The sequence below is a fragment of the Patagioenas fasciata genome, chromosome 35, assembly GCF_037038585.1.
Source record: "Patagioenas fasciata isolate bPatFas1 chromosome 35, bPatFas1.hap1, whole genome shotgun sequence".
In the NCBI taxonomy this organism is placed as follows: Eukaryota; Metazoa; Chordata; class Aves; order Columbiformes; family Columbidae; genus Patagioenas; species Patagioenas fasciata.
Genome location: NC_092554.1, coordinates 778,359 through 805,077, shown reverse-complemented (window position 1 = coordinate 805,077; position 26,719 = coordinate 778,359). Strand labels below are relative to the sequence as shown.

At 57.3% G+C, this 26,719-nt stretch overlaps 1 pseudogene; it reads left to right on the top strand.

Moving 5' to 3' along the window:
* Positions 1 to 18,550, top strand: part of LOC139826100 (dynein axonemal heavy chain 9-like) — a 97,039-nt pseudogene extending 78,489 nt beyond the window's left edge.
* The last annotated feature ends 8,169 nt before the right edge of the window (positions 18,551 to 26,719 follow it).

Sequence of the window (26,719 nt, the reverse complement as noted above, 5' to 3'; positions counted from 1 at the left end):
TGGAAGGAAGAGTTGAGAGCTTTCTGATGTAAGTCAAACCAAAGTGCTGACCAAGGGTCCCTGCAGGGCTCCCAGCTGCACTGTAGAATCATAGAATCAGTTTGGTTGGAAGAGACCTTCAGGATCATCGAGTCCAACCGTAACCCAGCTCTAGCACTCTAGTCCCTGAGAACCTCATCTCCACGTCTGTCCAACCCTCCAGGGCTGGTGACTCCAGCACTGCCCTGGGCAGCCTGTTCCAATGCCCCACAGCCCTTTGGGGAAGAAATTGTTCCCCAGATCCAGCCTCAGCCTCCCCTGGTGCAACTTGAGACCATTTCCTCTGCTCCTGGCGCTTGTTCCTGGGGAGCAGAGCCCGACCCCCCTGGCTCCAAGCTCCTTTCAGGCAGTTCAGAGATCAGAAGGTCTCCCCTCAGCTCCTGTTCTCCAGCTGAACCCCCAGGCCCCTCAGCTGCTCCTCATACAGCTGCAGCTGGGGGACATCTCAGCTCCTTGAGGGGCCGCTGTAGCTACACACAGCACAGCATTGAGCTGGGCTGAGAAATCATTTTTATTTTGCAGCAGTTGCTCTCCCAGTAGATGAGCTTTGCACCTCTGCCTCCCTACAGGTATGCTTGAGAAACCTCTGGAGAAAAAGGCTGGTAGGAATTATGGCCCTCCAGGTACCAAGAAGCTCGTGTACTTCATTGATGATCTCAACATGCCCGAGGTGGACGCTTACGGGACAGTGCAGCCCCATACGCTGATCCGGCAGCACCTGGACTACGGCCACTGGTAGGAGCCTGCTTGGGCTTGGTTGTCGGAGACCTTTTTGTTCAGCTCCAGTGCTGGGGAGTGGGTTTGAGAGAATCTCAAAGCGTGGGTCCCTCTTCCCATTGCATACTGCTCGGCTAGAGCTGGTTGGGAGGCTCTGGGTGAACTGAGAGTTGAGCACCCTCAGGGCTTCCCCTGTCCCCAGCAAACAAATTCACTTAGAATCACAAAACGTCCTGAGCTGGAAGGGACCCGCAAGGATCATCGAGTCCAGCTCCTGTCCCTGCACAGGACAACCCCACAGTTCACACCGTGTGTCCGAGGACGTTGTCCATCGCTTCTTTAATACCGCTTGATTGCTTACTCATAGCTGGGTTGAGAGGAGCTTTGCTCTGCTCTTGCTGTGGCTTGTGACTGTGGTCCCAGTGCAAAGCCTGCGAGGGGAGCGCGATGCTCGGCCTTGCTGCCCCGCGACGCTGAGAGCAGAGGCGGCTGTGGATTTGGCCTCAGCTGGGGTGAACCCCCCTGCTGTGAGCACCTAACATTGTCTTCTGTCAGGCAGCAGCAAACAACCATTATCTAGGCAGAGGTGATTTGAAGGAAAAGCAGTGACTGTTTTGGAAGGAGATTGGTGTGTTTTACACTTTAGCCAGCAGCTCTGTGTGGGACATGAATATTTGCATCTCTCTCCACAGGGAATACAGGGCAGGGACGCATTGCAATTTCCACTCTCCTCAGCTGTGTGCATGCCTGAGCTCTGCCAAAAGCTTCCGAGGAACAGAGACAGTGGAGCGGAGGCAGAAATCTTGGGCTGTGGGTGTCAGGGAAGTCAGGCAGATAGAGGGTGAGGGAGCTGCGAGGGAGCGTTGGAGGCACAAGGGGCTGCAGCGAGGAGTAGGGGGATGCAGTGAGGCGCAGAGGGATGCAACGAGGTGTGGGGGATGGAGTGAGGCATAGGGGGATGCAGCGAGGTGCGGGCGGATGCAGCAACGTACAGGGGATGCAGCGAGGTGCGGTGGGATGCAGCAGCGTACAGGGGATGCAGCGAGGTGCGGGGGGATGCAGCAACGTACAGGGGATGCAGCGAGGTGCGGGGGGATGCAGCAACGTACAGGGGATGCAGCGAGGTGCGGGGGGATGCAGCAACGTACAGGGGATGCAGCGAGGTGCGGGCGGATGCAGCAACGTACAGGGGATGCAGCGAGGTGCGGTGGGATGCAGCAACGTACAGGGGATGCAGCGAGGTGCGGGCGGATGCAGCAACGTACAGGGGATGCAGCGAGGTGCGGGCGGATGCAGCAACGTACAGGGGATGCAGCGAGGTGCGGGGGGATGCAGCAACGTACAGGGGATGCAGCGAGGTGCGGGCGGATGCAGCAACGTACAGGGGATGCAGCGAGGTGCGGTGGGATGCAGCAGCGTACAGGGGATGCAGCGAGGTGCGGGGGGATGCAGCAACGTACAGGGGATGCAGCGAGGTGCGGGGGGATGCAGCAACGTACAGGGGATGCAGCGAGGTGCGGGGGGATGCAGCAACGTACAGGGGATGCAGCGAGGTGCGGGCGGATGCAGCAACGTACAGGGGATGCAGCGAGGTGCGGTGGGATGCAGCAACGTACAGGGGATGCAGCGAGGTGCGGGCGGATGCAGCAACGTACAGGGGATGCAGCGAGGTGCGGGCGGATGCAGCAACGTACAGGGGATGCAGCGAGGTGCGGGGGGATGCAGCAACGTACAGGGGATGCAGCGAGGTGCGGGGGGATGCAGCAACGTACAGGGGATGCAGCGAGGTGCGGGCGGATGCAGCAACGTACAGGGGATGCAGCGAGGTGCGGGCGGATGCAGCGAGGTGCGGGGGGATGCAGCAACGTACAGGGGATGCAGCGAGGTGCGGGCGGATGCAGCAACGTACAGGGGATGCAGCGAGGTGCGGGCGGATGCAGCAACGTACAGGGGATGCAGCGAGGTGCGGGGGGATGCAGCAACGTACAGGGGATGCAGCGAGGTGCGGGCGGATGCAGCAACGTACAGGGGATGCAGCGAGGTGCGGGGGGATGCAGCAACGTACAGGGGATGCAGCGAGGTGCGGGCGGATGCAGCAACGTACAGGGGATGCAGCGAGGTGCGGGCGGATGCAGCAACGTACAGGGGATGCAGCGAGGTGCGGGCGGATGCAGCATGCCATGGGTCCCCTCCCAGACACATCGAGGCCTTCTGCCCATGTGCTCAGCAGTGCCCACTGGGCACTGTATTGCATGCAGGAAGTTATCATCTCACCAATATAATAGGCTCAGGTAGGATCTCTCAGCAAAGCATATTTTATTAACGATTTTGCAAGGTCGGGTGTTCCACCTAAAGGTAGGCACACAAAACAGGGCAAAAAGCCACTGCTTATATCCACCCCTAATCCCAACTGCAAATTCCCTCCCCAGTTCCCCGTTGGTTGGGTACGGCAGGGTTTACAGACTACCTGACACTTCCTAGCTGCCAAGGCTCAGTTTACCTGTCTCACGACTCCATTCTAATAACCCTTCCCATTATTTCTTTATTTTCATTGAAGGTGTGTTTTCTTGACTGTCTGAATTTTAACCACTGGAATGGTTTTCAATTCCTCCACACCCGCTCTGGGCAGCCTGGGCCAGGCTCTGGCACCTCCCAGCAAACAAGTTTCTGCTCATGTTCAGATGGAGCCTCCTGTGTTTCAGTCTGTGCCCGTTGCCCCTCACCCTGGCGTTGGGCACCACTGAACAGAGTCTGCTCCATCCTCTGACACCCACCTGAGATATTGATCCCATTGATCAGATCCCTCTCAGCTTCTCTTCTCCAGCTCAACAGCCCCAGCTCTCTCAGTTTCTTGTCACAAGAAAGGTGCTCCAGATCCCTTAGCATCTTTGTAGCCACCGCTGGACTCTCTCCAGTAATTCCTTGTCCTTCTTAAACCAGGGAGCCCAGGACTCCCTGTCCTCCCCCGGCAGCAGCAGCCTGCTGACCCTTGTCGTGTCCCACCTGGCGCTATGGTTGGGGGAAGTGTGACTGAGATTTGTCAGTCCCCTGGGTTGGAAAAAAGTACATACAATCCTGAAGGTCCACAAACAAAAGACCTTTATTTTTTGTAGCTTGGTCCAATTGGCAAATGACTCAGTGGCAGAAGGATTTATGTTACTTAAGCTCAATCGATAAACAGTTTAGCAGCGAAAAGATTCACATGAAAGAGTTTTGTGGCACAAGTGGGGCTCTAAACCTTATGTTACTGTATTACTCACAAAAAGGAAGGCAAAGAAATAGGAATATAGGAAGGAAAGAGAGAGGAAGAAAAGAAGGGGAAAGGAAGGGGGAAGGAAATGGGAAGGGAAGGAAAAGGAAAGGGAAAGGAAAGGTCTCACCACCCTTAGGGCTCCGTGGTGTGTTTGAGGGGTTTGTAGTCTCAGGTCCAGTTCCTGTGCAGGAATGCTTGGGTCTGTAGTCAGGGTTCAGCACCCTGTGGTGTGTGGTTCGGTTCCCGTGGTCAGCCCGGTGGGTGGAAGGGTCCCCAGGGTGGCACCCTGCCCGTGCTGGCACAGGTTTTATAGGGTTTATAGCCCTCGGGATCACCTGGGCTTTTGTGCAGGCGTCACTGGGGGTGATTGTGGAAGATGGGGGAGGCCCGGAGGGTCTCTCAGCCTGGGCCTTGACACCGTGTCGGGCCTGTCAGCGCACAGGCTGCGTGTCCTTCAACACAGCACTGCCTGTGTCACCCAGCCTTTGTCTGTGGCTGTCACCTCGGCCTTGACATGTAAATCACCATTCACCTGCTCACGATGGCCCGTCTCCCATGACTGGGTGTTGCAGGGCTGGGTTTGCCACAGTGTTTGAGAGTCACCCTTGTAGTCTCTCACACCCTGTCCCGGGTTGGGATCAAACCAGAGACACTCCTGCTGTTTTCTGCCATTTCCATGCAAGTGAAGAGTATGGCCCAGGGGCTTTGCTCAGTGCTTATTACTGATAGAAATATTAGCTACAGGTTGTTGAAGCTGAAGGATTTCCACCAGGAGCAGGACTCGCGTGTGCCAGGCCGTGTACAGATAGGCCGGCAACCTGGGCCTGGGCCTCATCTTGGCAAGACGCAGAATTTGACCCCCTGAAGACAAGCGGCCTCTGGCAGCCCAGGGACACGTACTGAGAGAGGCAGTGGCCGTGGTCACTGTGCTGCTGCTTGTGTTTTGCCCGAAGGTACGACCGGACCAAGCTGTCGCTGAAGGAGATCACGAACGTGCAGTATGTGTCGTGCGTGAACCCGACGGCGGGGAGCTTCACCATCAACCCTCGGCTGCAGGTAAAGCCCTGCACAACGGCAGGTGCATCGCTGGGTTTATTTTGGGGTGGATCATTTAAACGTGAGGTTAGAGGACAACCACTGGCAGATCCTGCTGTTGTTTTATCAGTACAAATGGCACGAATCTGTCGAGTGACTGTGATTCCTAATAGTGAAGCACCGAACTGGGTCCCTTATTCCCTTGTTTGTTTTTCCTCGCATTCTGCAGCTCCGTCAGAGGAGGAAGTCAAAAGTTGCCAGCCAGCTTAACACCTACTTTCAGGACAACCTTCTGGTCCATACAGGCAGATTTTGCCTTCATTTAGCTCGTATTTAGCTCTGAAGCATGGTGCATTAACGCCGCCTGCTTTCCAGAATTGTCTGCTGCAGCTGTCAGTAAAAAGAGGTGTGGGGGAGAAACCCAAACGAAGAAAACAGACAAAACTAAAAAAAAACCCAAGCGACACCAAAACACAACAACAACAAAAACCCCAACAAACCCCAAACCAAGCAACCAAACAAAACCAACAAAACAAAGAACACCAAAACCAACCAACCAACCAAATCCCCCCAAAAACCTAACCGAACAAAAAAACCCCAAGCCAAACAAAAAGCAGTTCAAGCGCTGCTAATAACAGAAGATTTGGGAAGAGATCTTAAACATTAGACTTTGATTTTTGGGAGCTGCCAACCGATGGAGGGACTGGGTAGCAGTGAGCAAAATTCATTTCATCATGGAGAAACCTAATGACCAGAGTCAGCTTGGACCCTGGCTCCTCTTCAGCAAGGTGTGGAGTTAAAATGAAGTGTCCCATGGGCAACTTTGCAAGTTCCAAATTAGTAAAGAGGTCCTCTGGGAGATGGCACCTTCCAGGGGCTGCTCTTAATAGAGACAGTGACTGGGCTTTGTCAGAGGTCGGTGGGACCTTCAGAGCCCTTTGGCTCTTCAATGGACTGCACTTCCAGGGTAGCATTGGTGAGATGCAGTTGAAAATCCCTGGTTTAGTGAGCAGAGTGATGTCACTTCCCACCTGAGCTCTGCTGGCAAACTGGGAGAGGGAAATAACCTTGTTCAGGTGGACTGCAAATCAGAGAATCATAGAACAACCCAGGTTGGAAGGGACCTCAAAAGATCATCTGGTCCAGCATTTCATGGGAAAGGGAGCCTAGATGAGATTATCACAGCAAATCCCCAAGGGCATTTTGCTTGAAAGGTGTTTTTCTACCTCTCTGACCTTTCCATGCCTTCCTTTCTCTCCCTCAGCGTCACTTCTGTGTCTTCGCGCTGTCCATCCCTGGGCAGGATGCCTTGTCCAGGATCTATAGCACCATTTTAACGCAGCACCTGACAAGTGGAAATTTCTCAGGGGCTGTGCAAAAATCAGCTCAGCAGCTGATTGCCCTTGCCCTGGGACTGCACCAGAAAGTAGCCGCTACATTCCTTCCAACAGCCATCAAGTTCCACTACATTTTCAACTTGAGAGACTTCTCCAATATCTTCCAAGTAAGTGCAGTTGCTGTCCTGTGGGACTTGAAGCTTGTCCCGATGCTACAAGAGGCTGCGGAGCTGTGTTCCTCTAGCTCTGGTGGGCAGAATGCAGTCTCCTACCTAAAAATGACACAGCACATGTGTGCCCTGAGTAAAGTGGGTGACCTTAGGCCATTCCTTAATTCCTTGTTAGTTTTGGATGGATTCCAGAACCATTGCCCATGGCTTTGAGAAGCTTAGTTACTTTCCAGCCTCTTGTGGTCAGCGGGGAGGGATGAGTAGTTCCAGATGGATGTGCAGGTTTGGGGTGGGTTGAAATGCCCTCCGGCTGTAGAAGGGACCAGCTGAAGGGAGCTTTGGGCTTCCGACTTCAGCACTTAAATGACTGATGTCCTCAGGGCCCATTGTGACATTCTGGGGACCCCCTTTGTCGCCAGGGCCCATTGTGGCACCATGGGACCGCCTTTGTCACTGGGGACCATTGTGACATTCCAGGATTCCACTTTGTCCCCAGGGCCCGTTCTGACACCGTGGGGACCCCCATTGTCCCCAGGGCCCATTGTGACATCCTGGGGATCACCCTTTGTCCCCAGGGAACATTCTGACATTCATGTGACCCATCTTTGTCCCCAAGGCCCATTGTAACACCATGATGACCCCCTTGTCACTGGGGAGACGTTGCGACACCATGAGGACCCCCCATAGTCCCCAGGGCCCATTGTGACGTCCCAGGACCCCCCGTTATCCCCAGGGCCCATTGTGACATCTTGGGGACCCCCTTGTCCCCAGGGCCCATTGTGACATCCTGGGAACCCCATTTGTCTCCAGGGCCCATTGTGACGTCCCCGGACCCCCTTTGTCCCCAGGGCCCATTGTGGCACCATGGGGACCTCCTTTGTCCCCAGGGCTTATTGTGACACCATGGGGACCCCCCTTGTCCCCAGGGCCCTTTGTGACATTCAGGGGACCCCTCTTTGTCCCCAGGGCCTATTGTGTCATCCTAATGATCCCCCCTTGTCTATAGGGCCCATTGTGACGTCCCAGGACCCCTCATTGTCCCCAGGGACCATTGTGACACCATGGGTACCCCGCCTTGTCCCCACGGCCCATTGTGACATCCTGGGACCCCCGTTTGTCCCCAGTGCTCATTGTGAAATCCTGGGTACCCCCTTTGTCCCCAGGGCCCATTGTGACATCCTGGGGATCCCTTTGTCACTGGGGCCCATTGTGTCATCCCAGGACCCCACTTTGTCCCTAGGGCCCATTGTGACACCGTGGGGACCCCTTTGTCCCCAGGGCCCATTGTTACATTCAGGGGACCCCCCTTTTCCCCAGGGCCCATTGTGACATCCTGGGGACCCTTTTTGTCCCCAGGGCCCATTGTGACAGGGTGGGGCCCCCCTTGTCACTGTGGACCCATTGTGACACTATGGGCACCGCACATTGTTCCCAGGGCCCATTGTGACATCCGGGGAACCCCCTTGTCCCCAGGGCCTATAGTGGCACCGTGGGGACCCCTCTTGTCACTTGGGCCCATTGTGACACCGTGGGGACCCCCCCTTTGTCCCCAGAGCACATTGAGACATCCCAGGACCCCCCATTGTCCCCAGAGCCCATTGTGACATCCTGGGGACCCCTTTTCTCCCAAGGGCCCATTGTGGCACCATGAGGACCCCCTTTGTCCCCAGGGCCCATTGTGACACCCTGGGGACCCTATTGTCCCCATGGTCCGTCGTGGCACCGTGGGGACCCCCTTTGTCCCCAGGGCCCATTGTGACATCCCAGGACCCGCCATTGTCCCCAGGGTCCATTGTGACATCCTGGGGGCCATCCTTTGTTCCCAGGACCCACTGTGACATTCAAGGGACTCCCCATTGTCCCCAGGGCCCATTGTGACGTCCCAGGACCCCTCATTGTCCCCAGGGCCCATTGTGACATCCTGGGCACCCCCTTTGTCCCCAGGGCTCACTGTGGCACCATGGGGACCCCTTTTGTCACTGGGGCCCATTGTGACATCCCAGGACCCCCCATTGTCCCCAGGGCCCATTGTGACATCCCAGGACCCCACTTTGTCCCCAGGGACCATTGTAGACACCATGGGCACCACATTTGTCCCTGGGGCCCATTGTGACATCCCAGGACCCCCCATTGTTACCAGGGCCCATTGTGACATCATGGGGACCCCCCTTTGTCCCCAGGGCTCATTGTGACGTCCCAGGACCCCTCGTTTTCCCCAGGCCCCATTGTGACATTCTGGGGACCCCCCCTTGTCCCCAGGGCCCATTGTGACACCGTGGGCACCCCCATTGTCCCCAAGGCCCACTGAGACATCCTGGGGACACCCTTTGTCCCCAGGCCCCATTGTGGCACCTTGGGCACCCTCTTTGTCCCCAGGACCCTTTGTGACATCCGGGGGACCCCCTTGTCCCCAGGGCCCATAGTGGCACCGTGGGGACCCCTTTTGTCACTTGGGCCCATTGTGACACCGTGGAGACCCCCCCTTTGTCCCCAGAGGACATTGTGACATCCTAGGACCCTCCATTGTCCCCAGAGCCCATTGTGACATCCTGGGGACCCCTCTTCGTCCCCAGGGCCCATTGTGATGTCCCAGGACCCCGCTTTGTCCCCAGGGCCCATTGTGACACCATGGGGACCCGATTTGTCACTGGGGCCCATTTTGACATCCCAGGACCCCGCTTTGTCCCCAGGGCCCATTGTGACAGCGTCGGGAACCCCCTTGTGCCCAGGACCCATTGTGACATCCTGGGGACCCCACTTTGTCCCCAGGGCCCATTGTGGCACCGTGGAGACCCCACTTGTTCGCAGGACCCGTTGTGGCATTCTGTGGACTCCCTTTGTCCCCATGGCCCATGGTGACACCATGGGGACCCCATTTGTCACTGGGGCCCATTGTGACATCCCAGGACCCCCCATTGTCCCCAGGGCCCACTGAGATATCCTGGGGACCACCCTTTTTCCCCAAGGCCCATTGTGACACCGTCGGGATACCCCATGTCCCCAGGGCCCATTGTGACCTCCTGGGGACCCCCCTTGTCCTGAGGGCCCATTGTGACGTCCCAGGACCCCTCATTGTCCCCAGGGACCATTGTGACACCATGGGTACCCCGCCTTGTCCCCACGGCCCATTGTGACATCCTGGGACCCCCGTTTGTCCCCAGTGCTCATTGTGAAATCCTGGGTACCCCCTTTGTCCCCAGGGCCCATTGTGACATCCTGGGGATCCCTTTGTCACTGGGGCCCATTGTGTCATCCCAGGACCCCACTTTGTCCCTAGGGCCCATTGTGACACCGTGGGGACCCCTTTGTCCCCAGGGCCCATTGTTACATTCAGGGGACCCCCCTTTTCCCCAGGGCCCATTGTGACATCCTGGGGACCCTTTTTGTCCCCAGGGCCCATTGTGACAGGGTGGGGCCCCCCTTGTCACTGTGGACCCATTGTGACACTATGGGCACCCCACATTGTTCCCAGGGCCCATTGTGACATCCGGGGAACCCCCTTGTCCCCAGGGCCTATAGTGGCACCGTGGGGACCCCTCTTGTCACTTGGGCCCATTGTGACACCGTGGGGACGCCCCCTTTGTCCCCAGAGCACATTGAGACATCCCAGGACCCCCCATTGTCCCCAGAGCCCATTGTGACATCCTGGGGACCCCTTTTCTCCCAAGGGCCCATTGTGGCACCATGAGGACCCCCTTTGTCCCCAGGGCCCATTGTGACACCCTGGGGACCCTATTGTCCCCATGGTCCGTCGTGGCACCGTGGGGACCCCCTTTGTCCCCAGGGCCCATTGTGACATCCCAGGACCCGCCATTGTCCCCAGGGTCCATTGTGACATCCTGGGGGCCATCCTTTGTTCCCAGGACCCACTGTGACATTCAAGGGACTCCCCATTGTCCCCAGGGCCCATTGTGACGTCCCAGGACCCCTCATTGTCCCCAGGGCCCATTGTGACATCCTGGGCACCCCCTTTGTCCCCAGGGCTCACTGTGGCACCATGGGGACCCCTTTTGTCACTGGGGCCCATTGTGGCACCATGGGGACCCCCTTTGTCCCCAGTGCCCATTGTGACGTCCCAGGACCCCACTTTGTCCCCAGGGACCATTGTAGACACCATGGGCACCACATTTGTCCCTGGGGCCCATTGTGACATCCCAGGACCCCCCATTGTTACCAGGGCCCATTGTGACATCATGGGGACCCCCCTTTGTCCCCAGGGCTCATTGTGACGTCCCAGGACCCCTCGTTTTCCCCAGGCCCCATTGTGACATTCTGGGGACCCCCCCTTGTCCCCAGGGCCCATTGTGACACCGTGGGCACCCCCATTGTCCCCAAGGCCCACTGAGACATCCTGGGGACACCCTTTGTCCCCAGGCCCCATTGTGGCACCTTGGGCACCCTCTTTGTCCCCAGGACCCTTTGTGACATCCGGGGGACCCCCTTGTCCCCAGGGCCCATAGTGGCACCGTGGGGACCCCTTTTGTCACTTGGGCCCATTGTGACACCGTGGAGACCCCCCCTTTGTCCCCAGAGGACATTGTGACATCCTAGGACCCTCCATTGTCCCCAGAGCCCATTGTGACATCCTGGGGACCCCTCTTCGTCCCCAGGGCCCATTGTGATGTCCCAGGACCCCGCTTTGTCCCCAGGGCCCATTGTGACACCATGGGGACCCGATTTGTCACTGGGGCCCATTTTGACATCCCAGGACCCCGCTTTGTCCCCAGGGCCCATTGTGACAGCGTCGGGAACCCCCTTGTGCCCAGGACCCATTGTGACATCCTGGGGACCCCACTTTGTCCCCAGGGCCCATTGTGGCACCGTGGAGACCCCACTTGTTCGCAGGACCCGTTGTGGCATTCTGTGGACTCCCTTTGTCCCCATGGCCCATGGTGACACCATGGGGACCCCATTTGTCACTGGGGCCCATTGTGACATCCCAGGACCCCCCATTGTCCCCAGGGCCCACTGAGATATCCTGGGGACCACCCTTTTTCCCCAAGGCCCATTGTGACACCGTCGGGATACCCCATGTCCCCAGGGCCCATTGTGACCTCCTGGGGACCCCCCTTGTCCTGAGGGCCCATTGTGACATCCTGGGGAGACCCCATTGTCCCCAAGGCCCATTGTGGCACCATGGGGACCCCCTTTGTCCCCAGGGCCCATTGTGACATCCTGGGGACCCCCTGTGTTCCCAGGGCCCATTGTGACACCATGGGGACCTCCTTTATCCCCACGGCCCATCGTGACATCCCAGGAGCCCCCGTTGTTCCCAGGGCCCATTGTGACATCCCAGGATCCCGTTTGTCCCCAGGGCCCATTGTAACGTCCCAGGACCCCCCATTTACCCCAGGGCCCATTGTGACATCCTGGAGTCCCCCTTTTGTCCCCTGGGCCCATTGTGACACTGTGGGGACCTCCTTTGTCCCCAGGGCCCATTGTGACACTGTGAGGACCCCCTTTGTCCCCAGGGCTCATTGTGACATCCTGGGGAATCCCTTTGTCCCCATGGGCAATTGCGACATCCCAGGACCCCTCTCCTTGTCCCCAGGGCCCATCGTGACACCGTAGGGACCCCCCTTGTCACTGGAGACCCATTTTGACATCCCAGGACCCCCTGTTGTCCGCAGGCCTCATTGTGACACCATGGGGACCCCATTTGTCACTGGAGCCCATTGTGACATCCCAGGACCCCTCATTGTCCCCAGGGCCCATTGTGACATCCTGGGGAGCCCCTCGTCCCCAGTGACCTTTGTGACATCCTAGGGACCCCCGTTGTCCCCAGTGCCCATTGTGACATTCTGGGGACCCCCTTTGTCACCTGGGCCTATTGTGGCACCATGGGCACCCCCCATTGTCACCAGGGCCCATTGTGACATCCCAGGACCCCAATTTGTCCCCAGGGCCCATTGTGACACCGTGGGGACCACCTTTGTCCCCAGGGCCCATTGTGAACATCCTGGGGACCCCCTTGTCCCCAGGGCCCATTGTGAACGTCCCAGGACCCCCCGTTGTCCCCAGGGCCCATTCTGACATCCTGAGGACCTCCCTTGTCCCCAGGGCCCATTGTGACATCCTGGGGACCCTGTTTGTCCCCAGGGCCCATTGTGGCAATATGGGGACCCCCTTTGTCATTGAGACCCATTGTGACATCCCAGGACCCCCTCTGGTCCCCAGGACCCATTCTGACATCCTGGGGACCTTCTTTGTCCCAAGACCCCATTGTGACATCCTGGGGACCCCCTATTGTGCCAAGGGCCCATTATGACACCATGGGGATCCCCTTTGTCCCCAGGGCCCATTGTGAACATCCTGGGGACCCCCTTGTCCCCAGGGCCCATTGTGAACGTCCCAGGACCCCCCGTTGTCCCCTGGGCCCATTCTGACATCCTGAGGACCTCCCTTGTCCCCAGGGCCCATTGTGACATCCTGGGGACCCTGTTTGTCCCCAGGGCCCATTGTGGCAATATGGGGACCCCCTTTGTCATTGAGACCCATTGTGACATCCCAGGACCCCCTCTGGTCCCCAGGACCCATTCTGACATCCTGGGGACCTTCTTTGTCCCAAGACCCCATTGTGACATCCTGGGGACCCCCCATTGTGCCAAGGGCCCATTATGACACCATGGGGATCCCCTTTGTCCCCAGGGCCCATTGTGATATTCGGGGGACCCCCTTGTCCCCAAGGCCCATAGTGGCACCATGGGGACCCCCCTTTTCCCCAGTGCCCATTGTGACATCCTGGGGACCCCCCTTGTCCCCAGGCCCCATTGTGACATCCCAGGACCCCCTTTGTCCCCAGGTCCCATTGTGACATCATGGGGAACCCCCTTGTCCTCAGGGCCCATTGTGACAGCCCAGGACCTTACTTTGTCCCCAGGGCCCATTGTGATATTCGGGGGACCCCCTTGTCCCCAAGGCCCATAGTGGCACCATGGGGACCCCCCTTTTCCCCAGTGCCCATTGTGACATCCTGGGGACCCCGCTTGTCCCCAGGGCCCATTGTGACATCCTGGGGACCCACTATGTGCCCAGGTCCCATTGTGACATCCTAGGACCCCCATTGTCCCCAGAGCCCATTGTGACATCCTGGGGACCCCCCTGTCCCCTGGGCCCATTGTAATGTCCCAGGACCCCACTTTGTCCTCAGGGCCCATTGTGACATTCTGGGGACCCCCTTTCTCGCTAGGGCCCATTGTGGCACCATGGGACCGCCTTTGTCACTGGGGACCATTGTGACATTCCAGGATTCCACTTTGTCCCCAGGGCCCGTTCTGACACCGTGGGGACCCCCATTGTCCCCAGGGCCCATTGTGACATCCTGGGGACCGCCCTTTGTCCCCAGGGAACATTGTGACATTCATGTGACCCATCTTTGTCCCCAAGGCCCATTGTAACATCCTGGGGATCCCCAATTGTCCCAGGGCCCATTGTGACATTCCACGACCCTCTTTGTTCCCAGGCCCCATTGTGACATCCTGGGAACCCCACTTTGTCTCCAGGGCCCATTGTGACGTCCCAGGACCCCCTTTGTCCCCAGGGCCCACTGTGGCACCATGGGGACCTCCTTTGTCCCCAGGGCTTATTGTGACACCATGGGGACCCAACTTGTCCCCAGGGCCCTTTGTGACATTCAGGGGACCCCTCTTTGTCCCCAGGGCCTATTGTGTCATCCTAATGATCCCCGCTTGTCTATAGGGCCCATTGTGACGTCCCAGGACCCCTCATTGTCCCGAGGGACCATTGTGACACCATGGGTACCCCGCCTTGTCCCCACGGCCCATTGTGACATCCTGGGACCCCCGTTTGTCCCCAGTGCTCATTGTGAAATCCTGGGTACCCCCTTTGTCCCCAGGGCCCATTGTGACATCCTGGGGAACCCCTTTGTCCCCAGGGCCCATTGTGACCTTCAAGGGAACCCACATTGTCCCCAGGGCCCATTGTGACGTCCTAGGACCCCCCGTAGTCCCCAGGACCCATTGTGACATCCTGGGGACCCCCCTCTGTTCTTAGGGCTCATTGTGACATTGAGGAGACCCCCCCTTGTCCCCAGGGCCGATTGTGACGTCCTAGGGACCCCCTTTGTCCCCAGGGCCCATTGTGACTGCATAGGGACCCCCTTTGTCCCCAGGGCCCATTGTGACATCCCAGGAACCCCTGTTGTCCCCAGGGCCCATTGTAATGTCCCAGGACCCCTCTTTGTCCCCAGGGCCCATTCTGACACTGTGGGGACCCCCTTTGTTTCCAGGGACCATTGTGACATCCTGGGGACCCCCTTTGTCACTGGGGCCCACTGTGACATCCCAGGACGCCCTCTGGTCCCCATGGCCCATTGTGACTCCATGGGGACACCATTTGTCACTGGGGCCCATTGTGACATCCCAGGACCCCCATTGTCCCCAGGGCCCTTTGTGAAATTCAGGGGACCCCTCCTTGTCCCCAGGGCCTATTGTGTCATCCTAAGAATCCCCCCTTGTCTCTAGGACCCATTGTGACGTCCCAGGACCCCTCATTGTCCCCAGGGACCATTGTGACATCCTGGGGACCCCCTTTTGTCCTCAGGGCCAATTGTGACACTGTGGGGAACCCCCTTTGTCCCCAGGGCCTATTGTGACACCGTCGGGACCCCCCTTGTCCCCAAGGCCCATTGTGACATCCTGGGGACCTCCTTTGTCCCCAGGGCCCATTGTGGCACCATGGGGACCCCCTTTGTCACTGGGACCCATTGTGACATCTCAGGACCCCACTTTGCCCCCAGGGCTCATTGTGAAATCCTGGGGACTCCCATTGTCCCCAGGGCCCATTGTGACATCCTGGGGAACCCCTTTGTCACGGGGCCCATTGTGTCATCCCAGGACCACCCATTGTCCCTAGGGCTCACTGTGACATCCTGCGGACCCCCTTTGTCTCCAGGGCCCACTGTGACACCGTGGGGACCCCTTTGTCACCAGAGCCCATTGTGATATCCTGGGGACCCCCCTTTGTCCCCAGGGCCCATTGTGACATCGCAGGACCTCCCATTGTCCCCAGGGCCCATTGTGACACTGTGGGGATCCCGCTTGTCCTCAGGGCCCATTATGACATTTAGGGGACCCCTCTTTGTCCCCAGGGCCCATTGTGATATCCTTGGGACCTCATTTGTCCCCAGGGCCCATTGTTGTACCATGGGGACCCCCTTTGTCCCCAGGGCCCATTGTGACATCCCAGGACCCCAGTTTGTCCCTAGGGCCCATTGTGGCACTGTGGGGACCCCGCTCGTCCTCAAGGACCATTGTGACATTCAGGGGACCCCTCTTTGTCTCCAGGGCGTATTGTGAAATTCTGCGCACCCCCCCTTTGTCCCCAGGGCCCATTGTGACATTCAGGGGACCCCTCTTTGTCCTCAGGGCACATTGTGACATCCCAGGACCACCCCTTGTCCCCAGGGCCCATTGTGACATTCAGGGGACCCCTCTTTGTCCCCAGGGTCCATTGTGACGTCCCAGGACCCTCCATTGTCCCCAGGGGCCATTGTGACTTTGCAGGACCCCCCATTGTCCCCAGGGCCCATTGTGACATCCCAGGACCCCTCATTGTCCCCAGGACCCATGTGATATCCTGGGGACACCCTTGTCCTCAGAGCCCATCGTGGCCCCGTGGGGAACCCCTCTTTGTCCCCAGAGCCCATTGTTACATCCTGGGGAGCCCCCTTTGTCCCCAGGGCCCATTGTGACATCCTGGGGAGCCCCCTTTGTCCCCAAGGCCCATTGTGACTTCCCAGGACTCCCCATTGTCCCCAGGGCCCATTGTGACTTTCAGGGGATCCTCCTTTGTCCCCACGCCCATTGTGACACCATGGTGACCCCCCGTTTTGTCTCCAGGGCCCATCGTGACATCCCAGGACCCCCCATTGTCCCCAAGGCCCATTGTGACATCCTGGGGAGCCCCCTTTGTCCCCAGGGCCCATTGTGACATCCCAGGACCCCCCATTGTCCCCAAGGCCCATTGTGACATCCTGGGGAGCCCCCTTTGTCCCCAGGGCCCATTGTGACATCCCAGGACCCCCCATTGTCCCCAAGGCCCATTGTGACATCCTGGGGACCGCCCTTTGTCCCCAGGGCCCATTGTGACATCGCAGGACCCCCCATTGTCCCCAGGGCACATTGTGACACCATGGGGACCCCCATTGTCACCAGGGCCCATTGTGACACTATGGGGACCCCCCCTTTGTCCCCAGGGCCCAGTGTGACAATTAGGGAACCCCCCCTTGTCCCCTGGGCCCATTGTGATGTCACAAGACCCCCCCTTTTTCCCAGGGCCCATTGTGACATCCTGGGGACCCCCTTTGTCTCCAGGGCCCATTGTGACATCCCAGGACCCCCCATGGTCCCCAGAGGCCATTGTGACATCCTGGGGACCCGCTTTGTCCCCAGGGCCCATTGTGACTTTCAGGGGATCCCCCTTTGTCCCCAGGGCCCATTGTGACACCATGGGGACCCCACCTTGTCCTCAGGGCCCGTTCTGACATCCTGGGCACCCCCCATTGTCCCCAGGGGCCATTGTGACATCCTGGGGACCCCCTTTGTCTCCAGCGCCCATTGTGACACCGTCCAGACCCCCCATTGTCCCCAGGGCCCATTGTGACACTATGGGGACTCCGTTTGTCCCCAGGGCCCATTGTGACACTATGGGGACCCCCCCTTGTCCTCAGGGCCCACTGTGACATCCTGGGGACCCCCCCCTGTCCCCGCCATCCGTGTCCCCGCGGTGCCACCTCCACTGTCCCCTCTGTCCTGCAGATCCCCAGTGGTACCCGGCCCAGCAGTCCCTGCGCCTGGACCCCAGTGAGTGGCCCCAGGTGTCCCCAAGGTGTCCCCGCATTGTCCCTGGGTGTCCCATGGTGTCCCTGGGAGTCCCTGTGTGTCCTGTGGTGTCCCCAGGTGACCCTGGTGTCCCCAGGTGTCCCTGTGGTGTCCCATGGTGTCCCTGTGGTGTTCCCCCAGTGTCTGCCGGTGTCCCCAAGTGGCCCCGTGGTGTCCCCCGCTGTCCTCTGGTGTCCCTGTGTTCTCTCCTGCGTATCCCTGTGGTGTCCCTTTGTTGTCACTGGGTGTCACTGCTGTCCCTGCTCTCCCTGCTGTCCCTGGGTGTCCCCACTGTCCCTGGGTGTCCCCACTGTACCCAGTGTCCCTGGGTATCTCTGGGTGTCCCCACTGTCCCCGCTGTCCCTGCTCTCCCCACTGTCCCTGGGTGTCCCCACTGTCCCTGGGTGTCCCTGCTCTCCCCAGTGTCCCCACTCTCCCTGCTGTCCCTGCTGTCCCCACTGTCCCCAGCATCCCTGGGTGTCCCTCCTGTCCCCACTGTCCCTGCTCTCCCCAGTGTCCCTGGGTGTCCCTGCTCTCCCTGTTGTCCCCACTGTCCCCAGTGTCCCTGGTGTCCCCAGTATCCCTGGTGGCCCTGGGTGTCCCCACTGTCCCTGGGTGTCCCTGCTGTCCCCGGTGTCCCCACTGTCCCTGGTGTCCCCACTATCCCCACTGTCCCTGGGTGTCCCATAGAGACCCTGGTGTCCCCATGTCCCTGTCCCTGGTGTCCCCATGTCCCTGTCCCCAGTGTCCCCATGTGCCTGTCCCCAGTGTCCCCATGTGCCTGTCCCCGGTGTCCCCATGTAACGGTCAGTCTGTCCATCCATCTGTCCGTCCCTCTGTCCCCGTGTCCGTCCCTCTGTCCCTTCCTCTGTCCGTCCATCCGTCCCTCTGTCCCTCTGTCCCCATGTCCGTCCCTGTCGAGGGTTAAGATTGCGGGGTGACAATCAAACCCTGGCAGATGTGTTGTCAACCTCCTCTGCCCCCCACTTTCCCCTTTTGCCCCTCCCTCTCCCCCCTTCCCACTCAGCACAGACGATCGGGAGGGGAAGAAGCACAGAGGGGAGAGAGCTGGAAAAGTTAAAGATGTTTTACTGATGCTACTGATGAGAACAGAGAAAATAATACAAATATACAAAACCCATCTTGTAAGTCTCAGCAACTGCAGAGCCAGCACCCAAAGTCCTGGATCAGACTCTGCAGCCAACCGGAGCTGGATTCAGTCTCTCACTGGCCTCCGTTCGCAGGGACGACCAGCAAGGTCCTCTCCTAATGTCGGCCATGAGCAGAAGGGAAGGAAAAAGGCAAAAGGGAAGGGAAAAAGGGACGAGATCCTCGTGATCTCCCACTTTTATATGAAGTATTCACGTGAACGGAATGTTATACACAGTTGGTCACCGGTTTCTCGTTGCCCCTCTCGCGAGATGTCCATCTGTGCTTGTCAATAAGTTTCCATTCCATTGCTGGGTTTGCCAAAACATGTGTCTGGTTCTCCAGGAAAATGCAGCTGACATGAAGGCTTTGGCTGACAGGCAAAATTCACTAAAAGAGAAACTTGTTTTTACCAAAACCAGGACAGGTGGGGCGCAGAGGCTGCTGAGACATGGAGATGGACTGGGACACGGGGGTGGGCTGGGACATAGAGATAGGCTGGGACATGGATGGCCTGGGTCACAGAGACTGCTGGGATGTGCAGACGGGCTGGGTCATGGGCACGAGTCAGAGCCAGCACACTAGCAGGGAGGCTGGGGCAGCTCCATCCTGCAGACGTGCTTGTCCTGGCCATGCCAGCCATGGGATACGTGCCCCAGCACAGACACACACCCGTGGGACACACAGCTGGCCACAGGGACCCCAGAGACACACGCACGCCCCGTGCCATCATTCCAGTTCGTTGGTGGAGCCGTGGGGGTCACTGGGGTGGCGGTGGCGGTGGCCAAGGGTGGCGAGGGTGGCACCAAGGTGCTCACAGTCCAAACTGATCACTGTGTTTAAAAAGATAATTGAGGGGGAAGGGCAACCAAAGAGCCAGGAATCCATATTTCAAATAAATCAATAAGGTGAGAGGGTTGTTAATTAGATGAATGAGACAGGTAAACTGAGGCCAGCCCTGGGGAGTCTGTAACCCCTGCAGTGCCAAGCGCTGGGGAGCAGGGCAGGGAATGTGCAGCTGGGGTTGGGGGATGTGTAAGCGGGGGCTTTTTGTCCCATTCCCTGTGCTGTCTTTGGGTAGAACACCTGGTCTTGCCAAATCGTTTATAAAATACGCTTTGCTGAGAGATCCTGCCCGGGGCTGTTCTCTTGGCAAGGGGATTGTTTCCCACAGCAGGGTTTGGCAGCAGAAGTTTGGCAGGACAAGAGGGCCCATGAGGTCAGAAAGCACAGCAGAGCTGGAACGTGGGGTCACGGGCACCAAACCCAGCTCGGGTGGGAGCCAAGAGGGTCCCCTCGTGTGCAGGGCCCAAAGCGCCATCTGTGGCATCTGCCCGTCCTTCTGAGCGCCCAGAGCCTCCCTCTTGGGGCCAAATCCTCATGTTTAGGGTCCCAACGCGTCTTTCATCACCCACGGCCCGCAGCTTCATTTTCAGGTGGAGCTCGCTGCCTGGCAACAACCGCCCGGAAGTCTGTGGACAGCCAGGGGATGAAATGCAGCCAATCACATTTGAGGAGGCGGGGCAAGTCATGTGATTGAAATGTAAGCAGCCAATCGAGCTTTGAGACCTGCAGGACAGTTGGCAACAGTTGGACAAACTGGGCAGCGCTCAGGGGCGGGCTGTGCTGGCTGCACCAATCACACCTGTTGGGAGTGCAGCAGAGGGATGATTGACAAATAACCTGACCAATTATTTGGTGGGGGGTGCCAGTGGGAAATCCCAGACAGCCAATCAGAGAAAAGAGCGGCTCAGGGAAGGCGGGCACTGTGGGGGGAGTAACCCCTCAGGCCGCCAATCAGAGAGAGTATCACCTCAGGGCAGGGCGAGCCCCAAAGCAGGACAGAATCACTGCCCAGGCAGCCAATCAGCTGCAGGATCAGCTCAGGGGAGGAGACTGACAGCCCTCCCGACCAATGGTGGCGCAGCCCAGGCTGAGCAGGCGGTTGCTCTGCAGGCGGCCAGCGTGAGCTTTGCCATGGCGCCCGTGGAGCTGCCCGAGGCCGAGCAGCGCCCGGCCCAGCCCTGGGGCCCTTTATCCTCCCTCTGGGGCCCTGGAGATGTCTTGCTGCCTCTGGCCCAGGTGTGTGTGGGCTGCTCTGGCCTTGTTCTCCTGGGCGGGGGAGGGGGCAGGGGGCACTTTCTGGAGAGGAGCAGCTGGGGCTGGGGCTGGAGCTGGAGAGAGCATGAGAAGGGGAAGCAGCTGGAGGGTGAAGTGCAGGGGATCCCCACAGCTGCTGCTGCAGCTGCACCAGAGACAGCTGCCCCTCTGGGTGAGGAAGAGTCCCTGTGAGCAGCCTCAGCAGAGCAGATCACAAACGTGCACCGCAGGGTCTGTGTAAGTGGGGAAAATCACTGTCCGGCCGTATAGTGTGTGTGTGTGGGGGGTGCGTCTGGGGAGCCTCGTGCTGTGAGAGCTGTCAGACACCCATGTGTTCTCTTAGGTGCGGGATGGACAAACGGCTGGAGCTACAGAATAGGAGGGGAGGGAAAGACAGGCAGACAGAAGGGCCTGAACTGCACAGCTTGCCTGGCAGTGCAGAGAGCAGGAACTGTGGTGAGTGCTGGGGCCTTGGGCTCATTTCGTCCTGTTTTGTGCTCCCCTCCCTCCCTCCCTCCCTGCTCCCTCCTCTTTCCTACCGTGTCCTTCTCCCTCTTCATCTCTTCTCTCTCTGCCCCTCTCTGCTTCTTCCTCACCGTTTCCTCCACCCGTCTCCACCTCTGTGCAGGGTTTCTCGTATCTCCCTCTCTGTCTCCGCTGCTCTGTGCTTCTCATCATCCCTGGTTTCTCTTTGTCACCATTCTGCTCTGTTGCTGTGTCCTGCTCCCTGCCCCATCATTTCTCACTGTATCCCTCTGTCCTGCTCCCTGCACCTATTCCTGCCCCTCTTCTTTTTTACTCCCTCTCCATCTTGCTGCCCGCCCCAGGATTTTTTCCCCAATCTCTGTCCTGCCCCCAACCCTTGTTGTTCTTTCTCTCTCCTGCTCCCCTTCTGTCTTTCTGCCTGTCTTCCCTTTCCCGGCTGCTTCTTTCTCCAGCTCTGTCCAGATTACTGCCCCTCTTCCTTTTGATGTCTTTCTGTCCTGGTTTTCTTTCTGTCTCCCATCCCTGTTCCCAGTGCCATCCCTTCTCACTATATCACCCCTGTCCAGCTGGCTCTGCCTTTTCTTTGTCTTCTCTTCCTCTTTCCTGCTGCTCAGCCCTCTTTTCCTCTTTCTCCAGCTCCTTGTTGCATGTTTCCCCTTTCCAGTCTCTTCATTTGGATCCCAACTTTGCTTTATTTCTCACTCCCTTTGTTCTGTTCCCTGTCTTTCTTTTTGTCTCTCCATCTGTGCATCCCCCTCCCTGTCTTTCTCCAGCCCCTTCCTGCTTCTCCTCCTCCCCCCTCCCCATCCCTCTGTCCTGCTCATCAGCCCTGCTGGTTCTTCCTCCCTGTCTCATCCCAGCTCATTGTGCCTTTTTGCCTTCATCTCTCCGTCCTTTTCCCTGTGTGTTTGTTTCTCTCTCAGCTCCTCTGTCTTCTCTCTTGTCTGATTTGTCTCTTGCTAGTCCTCTGTCCTTCTCCCCAGCAGCTTCAACTGAATGGCCAGGTGTCCCTGCACTCTGGTGGTTCCTCATCACTGCCCTGGGCTGTGTCTGTAGGGCTGGGGATCATTTAGGAGCTGCTCTCCTTCTGCAGACAGCAGAGCCTGGTGCAGCTACAGCAGAGGTTGTTCTCAGCTGCTGCTTATGCAGCTCGTTGGAAGAGCAGCTGTGGGCCTTCTTTGGAAGGGAGGTTTCTTGTTCTGTGCTTACTGCTCCTGGGGACCCTGCACAGGAGCGGTGTTGGGGTCTGCAGGGACGGGTGGGACCTGCTGTGATTCCTGGTGAACGTGAACTGAACTTGTCCTGATGTACTCGAATGAAAACAGACTGACTGGAGATGGTTTACTGCCCTGTTTCAGTTCCAAACTACATGCTTGGCACTGGAGAACATGAGACTTTGTGCTGCTTTCCAGATGTCAGCTGAGAACATCACTGCCTTTGGTACCAGGGCAGGTGGTCTGTGATCAGGGGTGCGGACTTGCATGGCAGTGCTTTAATGAACATTTTATGGTCTTGCCACTTCAAAGCCCTTCATTTTCCTAGAAATTTGAAGATGGCATTTCTCATTCGGAGGTTCAGACTTCGGTTGGACTTGATGTTGAATGGTCCATACAATGGGGTGCATAAAAGAAGAATCTCGCTTCCTTGTTGTTTTCTAACGCTGTCTGAATTTGGTAAGCAAGAGGAAGAGTGGCTTGCAGTGTCTGCTTTTGAGAGGAACGTATTCCTGACTGTCTCCATCTCTGTATGGTGAAGCTTTCTGCCTGCACTATGATTTTGCTGGGCTGTGAGGCTGTGTTGGAGCAGCAGAGGTCAGAAGTGGTGGCTTTAAAGGCATTGAAGCTGTGGTCAAACTAGCAGGAAAAGCTGGTTTCTTCCCAGAGAGCTGCCTGACAAATATAGCTACAAGTAAAGACCCTTGAAGTTGGCTTTTTTATTTTAAATTTACTATTAATATGTAGCTTTTGGGATTGATTGATTGATTGATTGATTGATTTCTGGGAAGCAAGAAGTGAGAGCCTGTGCACTCCCACAGGCAGAGCTGCTCCCAAAATAGGTGCCCCCTTCTCCACTTCTGTTCCTTCCATGCTGGTGTAGCACAAGGCCATGCAGCAGTGTGCAGATGTGGTGATTCCAATGTGACTGTGAGGTCAGAGCCCCTCGGTGACGTGCTGTTCTGTGTCTTGGCAGCAGCAGCATCATGGGGCGAGCGTGGGGGCCATGGTCCTCACCCTGTTCCTCCTCCTGGTGTCCCTGCCAGCCCGGGACGCCCAGGCTGCTCCAGCCGAGCGCAGGGAGCAGGTGGGCGAGCAGGGGCAGCACCCAGCCCCGAGCAGCTCAGCAGGGCAGCAGTGGGGCCAGGGCTGGGGCTGGGGCCGGGAGAGCAGCCGGGCTGGGCCGGGCAGGGCGAGCCAGGCAGCACCAGGGTGTGGGCAGGGGGCAGACACCCGCAGGGAGGGGAGAGGGGCTGCGGCTGCTTCAGGGGCAGGTTCTGGGCAAGCAGGGGCTGGGAGTGCTGGCACAGGGCAGAAACCAGCACTGAGTCCCTGTGGGGCCCTCCCTGCCCCCCAGCCTCGTGCCACACGGCCCCATCCCAGGGCGCGCTTTGAGCCTTTGGGCCCGTTGCAAATCAAAGCTGGGATTGCTTTGGCACTTTGGGCCACTTTAGAGCTAAACCTGGGCACATTTGTGCCCTTTGGGATCGTTTCTGCCTATATCTGGGAGTTCTTTGGTTTTCCAGTTTTGTTTATACCCAAATCTGGGGGTGTTTGGGCCATTTTTGGCCATTTTTTTCCCCAAATCTGGGCATACTTCGACTCTTTGGTCCAGTTTCACCCTGAATCTGGGGATGTTATACCCCTTTTTGGCCAGTTTTGCTCAAATCTAGTGGTGCTTTGGTTTTTTCTGCCTCTCTTGACCCGATATACTCAGGTGCTTTTGCCCATTTTTTCCCCTGATATGGGCACTGTGATCCCAAATATGGGATGTTTTCATGTTTGCCGACAGCTTTGCACCCAAGTGTGGATGTTTTTGCCTCTTTGGGCCACTTTTTGCCCAAATACTCAGATTGTTTTGCCTGTGTTGACCAATTTAGCCCCCAAATATTTGGAATATTTTGTCGTTTTGCCAGTTTTTTCCCCAAATACGGCTATTTTTCTGCAAGATATGGGCACTGTTGTCCTAAATATGTTGTGTTGTGTTTTGTTTTTTCTCTCTTGTCTATGTCCTCTTTTACCTGGAATGCAGGAGTGTTGCTCGGTGAGCCTGGAAACCTCTCTGATCTGTGCTTGACTCCAGGACATGGCCTTGGCAGAGTTGATCGAGCTTCTCAGCTGGGTCCTGGTTAGGAGCCTTGGGCTGTCCCAGAGGTGAGTTGTCACTGTCTGTCTGCTTGAGCGAATAAACACTCGTGTTTTAATAGGTTATTCGTGTGTGATTGTACCCAAGATCCTCTCAGAGGCTTTCCAAAAGCTTTTTGTGCCTTGGTGGTATTACACAGACAAGTCATGAATGTTCAATTTGCCTGAAAACCTGCTAGGTCTCAGCAAAAAGGTCACCCGTGCTCTGTTTCTAGCTGTGGGAACACACACCTCTGTATGTGTCTCGTGTCATTATCTCACCCTCTCCCATCACAGCAGGTGACTGAGGAAGCAGGAGATCACAACGTGCCATGGAAGCTCCCACCCGTGTTTGACTCCCTGTTTGGTTCCTGCAGTCCATGCTGATCAAGCCTCTTGGTGTAATCCTGTTCCTGAGCCTGAGGGGAATCGCAGGGGTAAGTGTTCAGTGTTCATTGGTTACTGGCCTTTTGCGTTTGTTAGTATTTGGTTTATTATTTGTGAACGTTTTCTTGCAATAGTTGAGCCTTGCAGTAGCCAGCAGGCTCTGATTTAGGAGAAACATGGATGATCATTTTTTGCCCTGGTGCTCCATGCTCCCACGTTAGTGTGGGTTTCCTTTTGTGTGTGTGAGAGGTCTCCTGCCTTGCTTTAGGATTACAGTAAGTGATTGGACTGATATTAGAAGTTTAGATGAAGGGATAGGTGTTAGGGGTAGGGTTAGGGTTATTATTAGGGTTTGATTAGGATTAGGTTTAGGGTTTATGGGTAGGGATGTGGTTAGTGATAAGGGTTAGTATTAGGGTTAATGTTAGGAGTAAGGATTAAGGTTAGGGGTTAGGGAATAGTGTTTGTGTAAGCAGTAAGACTTCAGGTTTAGGGGGAAAGGGTAGGAATATGGTTAAGGTTGGCATAGGGTTAGGAGTTTGGGTTAGGGTTAGGCTTAGGTTTTGGAGTTTGGGTTAGGGTTAGGCTTAGGAGTTTGGGTTAGGCTTAGTCTTAAGCTTAGGAGTTTGGTTTAGGCTTAGACTTAGGGTTAGGAGTTTGAGTTAGGATTTAGGGTTAGTCTTAAGGCTAGGAGTTTGGGTTAGGGTTGGGCTTAGGCGTCTGGGTTGGGCTTAGGCGTCTGGGTTGGGCTTAGGCTTAGAGTTAGGAGTTTGGGTTAGGTTTAAGGGATTGGGATAAGGGTTAAGAGATTGGGTTAGGGTTAAGGGATTGGGTTAGGATTGGGTTTAGGGTTAGGAATTAGGCTTAGGTTTAGGATTAGGATTAGCGTTATGGTCTGGGGTTAGGAATCTTAACCCTCGACAGGGACAAAGGGGGTCCCCACGGTGTCACAATGGGACCTGGGGACAATGGGAGTCCCCAGCATGTCACAATGGGCCCTGGGGACAGAGAGGGGTGCCCTGAATGTCAGAATGGGCCCCAGTGACAAAGGGATCCCCCATGGTGCCAAAATGGGCCCTGGGGACAAAGTAAGGTCCTGGAATGTCACAATGGGACCCAGTAACAAAGGGGGTCCCCATGGTGCGAAAATGGGCCCTGGGGACAAAGGGGGTCCCTAGGATGTCACAATGGGCTCTGGGGACAATGGGGGGTACTGGGATGTCACAATGGGCTCTGGGGACAATGGGGGGTACTGGGATGTCACAATGGGCCCTGGGGACAAGGGGGAGTCATGGGACGTCCAATGGGCCCTGGGGACAAAGGGGGTCCCCAGGATGTCACAGTGGGCTCTGGGGACAATGGGGGGTGTCCAGGATGTCACAATGGGCCCTGAGGACAAGGCGGGGTCCCCATGGTGTCACAAAACAACGTCCTCAGGGATATGGGTCAGTGCCAGGGGTAGGTTATGCTTGGCCTCCATGACCTCGAGGGTCTTTTCCAACCAAAATGAGTTCTTAGGGTTTATCCCAAATGATGGGAACCCCCGCTTCCATCTCTGCTCTTCACCAAACACCTTTTAGAGGATGAAGAGGAAGGAGACGCAACACCTCAGCATACGGAGGGTCTTCCCCAAAGGGGTGGTCTGGGGTATCCAAAACACAAGGGGTGGTGTGGGCATCCAAAGCACAAGGGGTGGTCTGGGGTATCCAAAACACAAGGGGTGGTGTGGGCATCCGAAGCACAAGGGGTGGTCTGGGCCATCCAAAGCTCTCCTGGAGCGACTGCTGCTTCTTCTTGCTTTCCATCAGCTTCTTGATGTCTTCCCGCGTGGGGATGCGCTCGTCATCTTCGTCATCTTCGTCATCTT